At 47.1% G+C, this 13,233-nt stretch overlaps 1 protein-coding gene across 13 annotated transcripts in view; it reads left to right on the forward strand.

Moving 5' to 3' along the window:
• Nucleotides 1-13,233, forward strand: part of ARHGAP32 (Rho GTPase activating protein 32) — a 1,621,198-nt gene that overhangs the window by 1,061,554 nt on the left and 546,411 nt on the right. The window lies entirely within an intron of this gene.

A 13,233-nucleotide genomic window follows, 5' to 3' on the forward strand; every position in this document is an offset into this window, starting at 1 on the left:
ACCATGCCTCCTCCAGTGAGCAATCATTGCACAATGATGTAACCTAAAAACATGATGTGTGTAAAACAGCCAGGTCTGTGGCTCAGTGGACGAATGCATCCCCTACAGGGGCCTTTGTTTGACCTCATGGTCACAGGTTCGAATCCCGGCAGGTTCACTCAGCCCTTCATCCTTCTGAGGTCGATGAAATGAGTACCATTAAGTTGGGTAACAATAAACATCTGTTATTAGCGCTAAGATGCCCCTTCAGGGGTGAACGTGCGCTTTACACATTCGCCTGTTAAGTTATGTTAAAACAGATGACATTGCCCGTTTCCTCTGCATGCTGATTCCATTACGGTGAGCGAGGAAGAGGATGAGTGTGTAGTGTGCTGTGCAAATGCAATCATCTCTAAGTGGCGGCATGACCTCCCGTTAGCAAGATGCACACATGCATAGCCGGAGCGGTTATCACACAGCGCCTATTATCAGCAGGGCCTACTGGTGCGGTGTTTACTGAAATCATAAACTGATCATTAGAAGATACATTGGTGCTGTAGTGTTTTGAATTGTGTGACAGTGTCCCTTGCCTGACACTTAAGGTGGCGAGCGGTGCAGCAAAGGCGACCAGGGCTCAAAATGGAGGGGCGTTGGCAGCTATTTAGCACCTGCTTGTAGCCTAGAAGAGCCTTGTTAGCTTGACAGCAACAGCTCCCCAGGCCAACGGATGCTGAACAAACGCACCTATGTGAATGTAACTGTGTGCATTTGCAGACAATCTAAAAATAAACATTAGGACACAGCTATACACAATTTAAAGCAGAATGGTACATAAATAATGGACAAAAATATATGTTTGCTTCTTATGTGGAAGTTACATTTATGGGGAACTCTATGTACTAGCTCCTCGTTTCCAAGTGGTAGCTCCTGGTCAGAGTTCATTACTGATTACCCAGGAACTGCTTTTAGCGCCTGTTTATTCACTCTTAATTTTGAGCCATGTGCCTCTGCCCTGCCATAGAAGGGAGGCAGGAACCTTTCACTTTGTATTAATGTTGCCTGATATGTGTGACGAATTGCGGGATCTGGTCACTTCTCCCCAGCCCTTCCCTGTGAGGCTGGGGAGGTGATCCTGCTACGCAACTATCCCCCTAGCGGTTGTGGATTGCAGGACCTCAGGGGGAGACTCCCCTCATGGGGACACAGACTCCTGTTCCGTCATGGAACTCCCTAACCCCTGTAAGGGTGCAGAAGGAGTAGACCGACGCACAGGTAGCATACTAGTTGCTATAGACTTTTATTCACCAAGAAAATAAAGAGAAAACCTAACTCTCCCAATCTCTGTGAGGCGTATTCCTGCCTAAACAAAATTTTGAATGGGTCTGTCAGAATGTCCTTGTAAATTGAAATGAGTCCACCTACATTTGTCAAAACGCTCTGTCCCTTACACGTATAACTAAACTAGAAGGTTGCGTCAGTGTTCTTGGTCCAGGAGAATTGACTCCCTTCTCCTGGAGGAGGCAGCACAGTTCTGGATGCAAGTTCTTAACCAGGGGCAGTGATTCCTTTCCCCTGGCCAAAAGTGTTCACCAAAATACCATCAAGTTCCAATGGTTTTCTCCATGAAGAATGACTCCCTTCTTCTGGTTGAAGGTCCTCAAAATAATACTACAATGTTCTAACACTTGGTTGAGCATACATAGTAGGGGGAATGACACCCTTCCCCTGGTTGAAGACTTTGTGGTCCATTTCCTTTTTAGCCAAGAGAATGACTCCCTACTCTTGGCTTTGGACTTTTGCTAGTCTGGGGGATTGACTCTCTTCCCTAGGCTGTTTGGTCCTTTTCTTAAGTGCAACGTTACCAGGAGAATGAGTCCCTTCTCCTGGTATCTTGGATTTCACAGTCCACTGCACCCAGGGGGAATGACTCCCTTCCCCAGGTCTCTTAGATCCACCTATAGGATTCCCAGCAACACAGTTCACATACAAATAGGGTCCCCAGACCTAGGCTTCTTCACTTCTTGAGTTCGGCTCACTTGGTTCACTCTCCTGCCAAGTACTGCCATGAGGAAGATTACTTGCCTCTGTATAACTTTTAGGGTCCCAGATCCTTCTTCTCTGCTTGTTGTGGTTTCCCCTACCCCGGTTATATGTATCGTGTGCCACCTTAGCACCTTTCTACCCCTCAGTTGAGCCTGTAGTCCACTGTTTGCTACTAGGTTGCGGGGGAACTGCCTCCGCCCTCCTGGTGACTGTCCCTGTGCACCCACTGCCTTCCTCATGCTGCCCGTTACCCTGCTTTGGGGCTTGGTACCTTTAACGGGGCTCCCTGGGGACGATTCTGCCTCTCTGTTTCAGCGGGCTCTCAGCGGCATCTGCGGTCGTCCGGCGTCTCCTGTTCGCTGGCTGCTCAGCTTCCCCTTTTCTGAGCAGCTGATGTGGCTCTGCTCCGGTGAAGCCCTCCAGGAAGTCTTGCGGCTCTCCGCCTGTGTCCTCCTTTCCGTGTCGGCTCCTGGACAGGATTGGGATCTCCGGTGCTGGAGATCCTTTGCAACTGATGCCTCCTTGGGCTGGATTTGACCAATTCTGCTGTCCTTCTTTGGTTTTCTTTACCAGATCCGCAATTGCTGTTTGGTAAACACTAGAACGCTAACTCTTAGTTCTTGTCATGATCTTTATGGCTCTGCACCTCCTCCTCATCGCAGTACTTGTACTACCAATCTCCAGTGGGAAGGTTGGACTTTCTTTCTCCCAGTCATTATTATGTCCCTCCCCTCGGGGACACATGACATCTAGAGATTCTTCAGACCCCTTTACCTTTGAGATCATGCAATCCTCAAGGTCTTCCAAGAACCAACTTGAGCACACTGCTGTCTGTTATTGTAATGCCTCCTAATTTCCTTATACAAAACATGACAGTACCAACACAAGGAGGAACCCACAAGGTGATCATGAGTCATCTCTCAAAAGTACTGAGAAGAGGAAGATTGAAGAAATGATGCAAACTACTACTTTTCCAAGCATCAGCAGTACTGAGAAGAGGTGGCCCCAAGGAAGCGTGAAGAAAGTCTCATCGATACACAAGAGGTACTCTGGCACTCCACTGGGCAGGATCCACCTACAGACCATTAAAGCATGAAGAGACTTAATGAAGAGATAACCTGGCGTTCAGACTGTCCAGCCTGGGAGGTTCAAACCTGGGAATGAGGAAACAAGCAGAAGAAGCTGGTTCTCGGTTGTCATGACGTTGTGGCAGGCTCGGAAGAACTCCTCGAAACGGAGTGGAGAACCAACCTAGGCTGAAGCTGGAACCAGACTAACTGTGGCGTGACCATGGGGGGGTAGACCCTGCAGTCTTTCAACTACGCTGGCTCTGAAAAGCCAAGTAAGCCGCAGAGCCACCACGGTACAGCAGGGAACGGACAGAAAGACACTGAGAGCATTCAGCAAGAAGACGCAAGACCAACAGCCCAGGAAGAGCCAGTGACATGCTCCTATGAGAAAGAAGGTAACAGGAGTCACATGAGACCAGGTATGGGTTTGGGTAATACAGAAGAGTACTTCGGGAGTAATCGCTGTCATCACAGTAATTACTGAGAAGGTATTGAGATTGAAGAACATCTCCGGCGTAATCTCCCTCAACCCAGTAACAGTGATAAGAACATCATAAGGGAAGAGTGAATCAGGAGTAATCTCCCTTGTCATAGTACCAGCGCCAAAACTAGCAAGAGTGAGGAGGGCCTCAAGCAAAATCTTCCTCATCAGGATAATCAAAAGGAAGATTTCAAAAGTGAAGAGTGCCTCGGGAGAAATCTCCCTTGTCGCAATAACCATAAGCGAGACATTGAGAATCAAGGAAGTTACAGGAGTGGAGTCTTTAACAATAGTGCTGTTGAGATTAGTGGAAGAAGCCAAGGCCACTTTGGGAGTGATCCCCCTTGTTTCATTGCTCAAGGAGGTCTCCCGGGAAGCCTGGGACTGTATGTTCTAATGAAGAGGAAGAACTGTTGGACAGTTGGTCGAGCCAAGGAGAGTGCCTGGGAGGAACTACAGGGACTTTTGGTACAATGTCCTTTCATCGCTGGATTAACCCTCGCTGGGTTTTTCTCTGCGGAAATGTTATCAAAAATCCCATCTAATTTTGGGGTGGGGGCTACAAATATATATGTATCGGGTGTGGGTGTTCGGGAATACAAAATAATTAAAAGGGATGGGGAGTTTCGGGGGAAAACCCTCCATAAATAAAAGAAATAAATTCAATGAGTTTTCTCGATAAAATGTCTGCGGAGAAAAACCCAGCAAGGGTTAATCCCACGATGAAATGAAATGGAACCAGACTTCTGAAGGCTGTTGTGAAGGATTCCAATCGGGCGTCACACACCAGACCAGGACTTTCCCTTAGCTTTAGATGTAGTGCACAATTTAGAATGCGTTTTCTTTATTTTCCTACGAATTCAAATTGAGCCGATTCCCAACCCTTCTCACACCTCCTTTTACAAATGCGCCAGGTCACAACGGAACATGAGCCAGGCCGATGGGTGGTAACATAATATTTATTTATTTTAAATTCAAAGAAAATCACACAATTTTTATATTGGGCAGCAATCACCAATGGGGTGATAATTACAATGAAAACCACTGAAATCCACTTGGGTCACCGTCTACAAGAACATATCCAAAGCACAAATGAATAGGAGCACTTTTTCCATTAGGATAGATAGCACCCGAGTTAAGGTTTCCCCCTGCAATGTTCCCTCAAACCCCAATTAATCGAATTCTGAGTGGATAGAAAGAAGCAGCAGGGAATCAGGAATATAAGGCAGCAAAACGAATTTTAACCCCTTTGCAATGGCATAAATTGACTCTCGGAACTTGACAAGTAAATGTGTGGTTAAATAATGATGTACATGTTCTATCACAGTCTCGGGGATGTCATATCACTAGCAACTATAAGGTAAGGTATCACAAAAGGCATACAGTTCAAAAAGCAACTTGAAATGAAAACACAGTGCAGCCACATTCACACGTTGAATAGTTGCAATTTTCTCTTTTTCAGTTTTAAATGTCAAAAACGTTTTTTAAGAAAAACGGGTGAAATAAAGAGAATCGGAATGCGGTTGTCAGGCTGGGTGATACATGCTCATCACAAGGACACTATGGAAGTGAAAGAGTGGCTATAGCTGAAGAATTGGATGATATTTTCAAGGTGGAATGAGGCTCGGTTTAGGTAAAAGAAAGCAGTTAAGAAAGGAAAATCAGTTTTAAAAGGAAAGGCAAGTTTTACTTAAACTAGATTATCAAGACTATATTGTTAAAGAAAGACACAGTATGCTCCAAGGTTAATTTGCAACTTAGCCTTTTCATCCCGCGTTCAACTCTATGTGGGAATTAATTTACATTTTTCAAGACATCACTAAGGATCAATGCAAGACAGAAATGAATAGAAGGGTAGCGCTAACACTTTGAGATCAATGACCGGGTGCACAGAGAATTCTAACAGTTTTAAACAAGTTATCAGGGTATGGATAGAATTACTTAGAGAGTAGGACAAAGAAAAGGGGTCAAGATGGGATAGGCTATGCGTTGCTATCGGATGGGGAAATACTCACAATCCACACCTGAGTTTGGGGATTTGGACAGTCAACCGGTTCTGAATTCAAAAACTCTGGTCACCGCGTAGCGGCGGACGCTCCTAACGGCAAGCAGCTGGGCAAGTCTGGTCACTGGATTGCAAGGGTACAGCGGGCATGCAGGTTGTGAGCAAAAGACCGGTCTGGTCACAGGATGCTTCCCAAGCGTACCACAGCTTTTCCCCTTTGTTATTGGGATTTATGTGTGGTTTTCTGGATAATTGACCTTGCTGGGATAGGATCAGCTATGCTTTGGCCTTGCTGGGATAGGGTCAGCTATGCTTTGGCCTTGCAGTAGAGTCTGAATCTTGCAAATATGGATCTGGAATTTCTGGATACGCAGGCGCTGGAAATTCAGGAGCGTGTGTGTCCTGTCCCTGTGAGCTCCCACCCTTTATATAAAAGCGGGTGACACCGGATTTATTGTTGTGCAGAACTGAGCTAGACCTACCCCCAAGAACCGGATAGGGCAGCCAATGTTGGTTGCCTCCTGCAGGAGGGACTCTGTTTATGGGGTTGCGTTTTTATGAGGTGCAAAGCCTTCCCACAGTCCTTTTTGCCAAAAATCAATCTTAACATAAATTACACATTTATACGGTGGTGGCACTTTAACAAATCACATCGGCAGATTACATATTTCACGCAGAGCACGGCAGTCAGTCCAATTTTCACGTTTGTAGGACTTTGTTTCGTCCGTCTAATAATTATTCGTCCTTTTCAGGGAGAAATGTCATACCTAAAATTGTATAACTTTATACATGTGTATATATTATCATAAGGCATGTTAATCTTGAATTTCAAAGTGGCACCATAATTTCCTCAGAATATCCAATTCTCGGCCATTTCTGTCCCTTATATGCCACTGAAGGCTACCACGTCTTGAATTAAAGCCATCAAAATTGCATATAGATTGTGAAACTTTCACATTTCTGCGTTGTCCAATTGCAGAGATAAATCTTGTATTTTATTAATGAACTAGTCTTTAGAGCCAAAAATGTGCGGCCTTTGTCCTCCACTGAGACCATATTTTTTCTTCAGGCTACCACCAAATGTCAATTCAGCCCATTGCTGCCTTGGGGGTTTCCCAGTTTGATTGAAGTTTTATTGTCACTTCCAGAAGTTGCACTTAGGTGTCCCAGATCTGTTGTCTCAAGCTGAAGCCCAGACAGAAGTCTGACGAGCGTGTGATATTTCTTTCTCTTGGTCCATTCAAAGTTTTCAAGGGCGGCAATTAACACATATGTGTCCCAGATCTCCCTTGTGGCTTCTCTTGGGGGTAGGGCACTGCTGTTATCAGCACCCAAATGTCCCTTGGGCCATGGCAGAAACCTGATTGGGCTGATTTCCCAGTACAGCCAAAACATTTATTTCTTTATTTTATTTTGAATCAGCAGCAAGCCTGTTGAAATACAACCTCCCATTTATGTTTCCCAAGAAACCCACTTTACATTGCTAGACCAAGACAGGGCCTTCTTTCAACATTACTCTTTTAAAACAGGCATTTTTCCTTATTTGCAAAAGCGCATTTTAACACATGGTGAAGTCTGCTGGGCTGATGTTTTCAAAAGGTGTTCTCTTCCTTCTGACTTCCCAACATTGTTTTGCAGCCCTAGTCAGTTTCACTTATAGAGCAATCTGTTTAAGACACAGGTTCACTGAAATTGACATATGGCCTTAGAGCTAGGGTTTCTTTTGAAGCAGTGATTTTTGACATTTTGTAGCCCAGAAGTCAAGTGTTTTCCTGTAGGGTTGAAAGTAAAGCTACCGTTTATTCCCAGATCAGGCCTGACACAGCTTGTCATTCAAGTATAATGCTTTCTTTTGCTGGCACAATCTGAATGGGGATGGGCACAGCAGGATCTCCCTGGATCAGAACTGTGGAAGGTTGAACAGATGAGAAAGAGCATCAGGGCGCCCACCTTTTAAATGCCAAATATTTACTTTTTCAAGGGGAAATGTTGAGCTAGCAGCAAAATAGTGCTGCTTTTCCATGTTCTTCTTGGGTGCATGTAAGAAACACACTGGCTGCCTTTTTCAGTGTGCTCCCTGTCCCATCTTGCCCAATAGGTGCTTGGCAAGGCAGTGCAGCCACATTTTGTAGCTGCAAATAGCAGTTTTGATGCGGGGTAGTGGTGCTCAAAGGAGCCAGAACAGCCATTTTGCTGTTAACTGCAGAAGTGCAGCTTGGTTATGTATGGAAATTCTACTGAGGGGGTCAATGTATCTCACACTCATCAGAGACTATCCTAAAATAGCCTTTAAGACTAATACAGTTTGACCAGGAGAAGGGAGTCATTCTCCTGGTGACCTTCTTTTGTTCGTTGAATGCCTTTGGTTAGTGGTAGGGTCAGAGTAGGATAGTTTTTAGACAGAGGGCAGACACCTTAGTTGACAACCACCCTGACGACATGCAGTTAAACTTCAGATCGGTAGGACAAATCCCTTCATTGTAGGGAGTGAAAGGTCCTTTTCCTTTTTGTTAAAGAAATTCCTGAGTTAAAATGCCACCCCTTTGTCCGACTCCTTGTGACTTTACACAAATGGCACTGTGCCTTCAGCCAATATGATGAGCAACGCAAGGGGCCTAGAAGATTGTGAGACTAGGTTGGTGGAGGAATCTTGACCAAGAGAGTCCCCAGGGACCCCTCTCCAGATTTCCCTGCAGGTTGAGTTTATTTACCGTTCTGCTCACAACACTTGGGTACGGGTCTCTGGAAAGTGCTCATGTAGTATTGAATGAGAAGTGGTGTGGGCCACCCTAAAACCTGCAACACCATGACGGAATGTGGTAACCCCGCATTCAACTGTAGGAACTGGAATGCTTCCTTCAGAAACAGGGGACACCTGGGAACCCACATTTTGTTGAAAGAAACATTGGTCATGGGGAGGTGGATACCACCCCTATTATGGAGGCCACCCTGGACTTTCTTGGAAAAGATCTAATTTTTATTTGAATTTCCCAATTTTTGGCACTTATTCCTTAAGTACCCAGCGAGGGGGCTGTGGCGACCTCACAGCCAATCAGGAGGCTCATAACGGGGGCTTTACCACACAGTAAAACTCCCGCTCTGAGCTGGAGGCTGCCATCTTCCCTCGTCGGGAATTAGGTAAGTGTGCTCCTCCTATGCATCCTTTTCCCTTTCCTCACCACCCCCACCCCCTTTTTACACGTGTCCAGTCATCCCCCACTTACCTGCCGCTGCCTTGTCCCTCACCGGCACCAGGAACACTAGTGTTCTCGGTGTTTCCCCGTCAAAGCAATGGCCACCATGGAAAGGGAGATGGGACTACATCTAATTCCCTTCTCCCTGATCCGGCGGCCATCTTTGTTTTTTTTTTCTTAAGTTGAGAAATGGCAAACATGCCCCTTCTCAACTTGAGAAAAACACTATCGGTACTGTGGCACAAGATGCCATGATACTAATAGCAATATAACGCTTGTGGGGGAGGGGTCCATTACCCTTCAGCTTTAACCTTAGCTCTGGGGCATTACCTGACCGGTAAAGCACCCACCCGGCCCTCCCTGGCTCAGGTTATATTGCTTAAATATAATTTGTGAACTACAAAACAGTCTTGCTCCCTTCTTTGCCCTGGCGAAGACCCAGTGAGAATAGCAAATGCGGTTCTTGCGGCACACTGCCTTTGGCCTGAAAGTGAATGGAAGAATTTAGTTTCAATGCTACCAAACTGGAACCTTTAGACATAGAATCCTGAAAATATGTGCTCTTCTAAAGAGTTTCATTCTGTCTTTCACTGAAACAATATGAACATTCTCATCAAGCATGAAAGCCGCCTCATTTTGTTTGGAAATCTTTTATTTTTCTAATATATATTAGACATTATTACGTTTACAGATTCGTAAAAGTCAACCTCTGTTATGGCGAGAGGCTTATAGAAGATGGAATCAGGAAGGAGTGAGTGCTGCTCTACGCTCGGTCTGGTACAGGAAGCTTTTGTCGCACTTGGTGCTTTGACTCTGCTCTTGGAGACGCAGAGGCGAAGGCAGCTGTGGAACAGATTTCCAAAATGTGGTGATGGGCCAAGTACCCACCCACCCACGCCTGCCCCACGCAAACACTCGGATCTGTTTAACATTGGAACCCTGGCTACGTGAAAGCCGCGGAGCGACCAGCGGAGAGCGGATAGGAAAATGAGGAATGGAGAAGGAAAAAGACAATACTTGGTGGAGTGGGGACTGAGGGGTGTATGATTTGAATGGAGCAACAAAAAGTTGGCTAGACAAGAAAGGAAGACTTTGAAAAAGCCATAGAAAAAAGTGTGAGCGGCACAACTGATCCCTGGACTAAGACACCTGAAGCACAAGAAGACCTAGTTTGCATATCTCTGTGGCCAACGTTATGGTTTTCTGTGACCCAGGGCTTTGGCACGTGGGGTGATGAGGTGGTCACTGCTGATGTGCTTCATGGAGCGCAGGCCGCCACAGGTGGAGGGTTATGGTTCTCTGTGGCCCAGGGCTCCGGCACATGGGGTGTTGAGGTGGTCACTGCCGCTGCGCGTCCTGGAGCGCAGGCTGCCACAGGTGGAGGGTTATGGTTCTCTGTGGCCCAGGGCTCCGACACGTGGGGTGTTCAGGTGGTCACTGCCGCTGCGCGTCCTGGTGTGCAGGCCGCCGCTGGAGGAGTGTTATGGGTCTCTGTGGCCCAGGTTATGGTTCTCTGTGGCCCAGGGCTCCGGCACATGGGGTGATGAGGTGGTCACTGCCGTTGCACGTCCTGGAGCACAGGCCCCCACAGGTGGAGCGTTATGGTTCTCTGTGGCCCAGGGCTCCGACACGTGGGGTGTTGAGGTGGTCACTGCCGCTGCGCGTCCTGGTGTGCAGGCCGCCGCTGGAGGAGTGTTATGGGTCTCTGTGGCCCAGGTTATGGTTCTTTGTGGCCCAGGGCTTCGGCACGTGGTGTGATGAGGTGGTCACTGCCGTTGCGCGTCCTGGAGCACAGGCCGCCACAGGTGGAGGGTTATGGTTCTCTGTGGTCCAGGGCTCCGACACGTGGGGTGATGAGGTGGTCACTGCCGTTGCGCGTCCTGGAGCACAGGCCGCCACAGGTGGAGGGTTATGGTTCTCTGTGGTCCAGGGCTCCGACACGTGGGGTGATGAGGTGGTCACTGCCGTTGCGCGTCCTGGAGCACAGGCCGCCACAGATGGAGGGTTATGGTTCTCTGGCCCAGCTGTATTGTCGTGTGGGGGATAGCTGTGAAGAGCGGGCGTACCCCAGTCACTAGGAAACGCAGAATTGTTCCAACTGTGGTAGACTTGAGCAAACGTGTGTGGACTGGTCAGCAGATGCGCCCCAGACTTGCATGGAATGTACCGGGCCCGCAGTTGACATGAAAACAGAGCGTCCTGATTAAGCGCGGTGCATCTGGAACGCGGTTTGGCAGCACGGCTGTCATGCAAGGCTCGGAACAGTCACTGTGGTCCTATTTGTTTCCACTGTTTCATCGAAATTACGACTGCTTATAACCATGCCTTGTTTTCTTTCACGGGAAAAAGAAATGTGTAAAAAATCTGTTTCATAGCACGTTGTGCATGGATGACTAGACTGATTTATTTTTTCTCTTGCTCTCCCCATGGGGCAGCTTCTGCAGGTAGTATTTCCAGACCCGTGACGAATAGGGAAGAACCCCCACCCACCTTCAGTGCATTGTTTTTGGTGACCTGGGCCCCATAATATACATATACGTTCCGTATTTTTCTTTTTCACATCCATCCGTGCCCCTAACTTTGTCCTCGCCCTGGCCTTCTCTTCCGCCCTTACCTATCTGGGATGCCTTCCTTCTGTCACCGCCCCTTTACCCTCCCTCCTCTTTTTTTTCCCCCACATCCATGGTGGCTGTCATAGACGGAGACAAGGGACTTGCTCTCGAGCCCCTGTTGCCATCCGTGGCAGCCATCTTTGTTAGGGAAAACCTTTGCACTGATAAAGAGGCACATGATCACACATGTCCATTCACCCGATTGACCTTTAGCACCCCACGCACCATGCTGCAATGCTAATGGCATTCATGACCACATCTGCGTGCCATCTTGGCTGTTAATGCTTCACAGCCTTCACTGAGGCCTACCTTGCTTCGAATCGTTAATGCCAAATCCATCTGCAAACACGTATTACCCAAATTGTTCGAACACAATTGTTCGAATGACCAAATTGACCGAAAGTCAAGGGTCCAAATTGACCTTTGCACAGTTGACCGTGTGTGTGTATATATATATATATATATATATATATATATATATATAATGGTGGGTTGTGGGGGGGGTTCCCTCCCGCATATATGTAACAATTGACCTTCACAATTCGGTCAATTGTGCAAAGTTCAATTGTATTTCAAACAGTTGTAGTTGGATCAATTAGTATACAACCGCAAACACTAGTGTAAATGCAACGAGTCTTATCCCCCCTCCAAAGTGTTTCTCTTTGGTGTCAAGCTTTGCATTGCGTGTTGGGGCGAGAGGGGGCATTGGTATTTTTCCACTGTCTCTTTGGCTTGGAGCACCTTGCACTGGACATTAAGAGCATTTGATCACCATGACAGCTAGTTGCAATGACATGTTGTAGTGCGTAACTCACAGCGCCTTTTGTCCGCTATCATAATCCAATGTAAGGGAAAGAGGAGGAAACCAAGAAGATGAGAAATGGGGAAGATCCCCTCCCAGGGTGCTCTTTTCCTGGTGGAAATCAAGTGTAGGAGACACCTCTGAGGTGTTGAGACCACTCCAGTTGTCCCTTTCCCCCGACTGAGGCTCAGGTCTGTAGAGGAAGCAGCAGTACGAGGAGAGATACTGAAGACATTTGAACACTTGCCTCTTGCTCTTGCCCTTTTTTCATGTTATTTGGGATATTTGTTGAGTGCAGAATTAGCTTTGGGGGAAGCTGTGGAGAACTGTACATTGATAACATTAGATGCTCACAGAGAAGTAGGCTCTTCAATGTAGCGTTGATTACTAGCATGCCATATAGAGCAGCAGAGAATACTTTACATTGGGTTAGCAGGGAACATGTACCCGTGCTGAGAAATGGTGTGGTGATGTGACGAATCCCAGGGTATTGTCATGGCTTTCTTGGGTGAGCCCCTTTCCTTGAGGCCATGGTGGTGAGGCTGCTACCTGAGAGTCCCCCAGGGGGCGGTACTCACCGGTTTGATCTCATGGAAGGGAAACCTTCAAAGGAACAAGTGACGACTATCCTGGAAGAACATGGTATGCCCCTCCTCCTTCTCTGTCTCCTCACTCCTCTCAACCCACTTCCCCTTCAATAGTTCCCCACAAGTCAATCAATTGCTGTAAGATAGGAACCCCCAACCACTTTGAGCATACTGTGACGAGAAAGAGTAAGAACTACCCAGTTGGAGTCCCTCTTACTACGAACACGAACATTGTGCAAAGAGGAATAAGCCCACTGTACAACATACATATGCGGTATAGTCAATCAAGCTCAATGGCAATAGTAAAAGGGGAAGAAGGACTGTATGTGACGGCAGAGCCTCACTGCAGGAATCCTAGAGCTGGCAAATGGCTTACCGCTAAGAGTAGGGAACGTTGACAAAGCGTTGCCCAACACAGGATGCGTTCAGAGCCATCCTTGCTGGAGAATCGGATGTCCGG

Source organism: Ambystoma mexicanum, chromosome 9 (genome assembly GCF_040938575.1).
Source record: "Ambystoma mexicanum isolate Mex_15411 chromosome 9, UKY_AmexF1_1, whole genome shotgun sequence".
NCBI lineage: Eukaryota > Metazoa > Chordata > Amphibia > Caudata > Ambystomatidae > Ambystoma > Ambystoma mexicanum.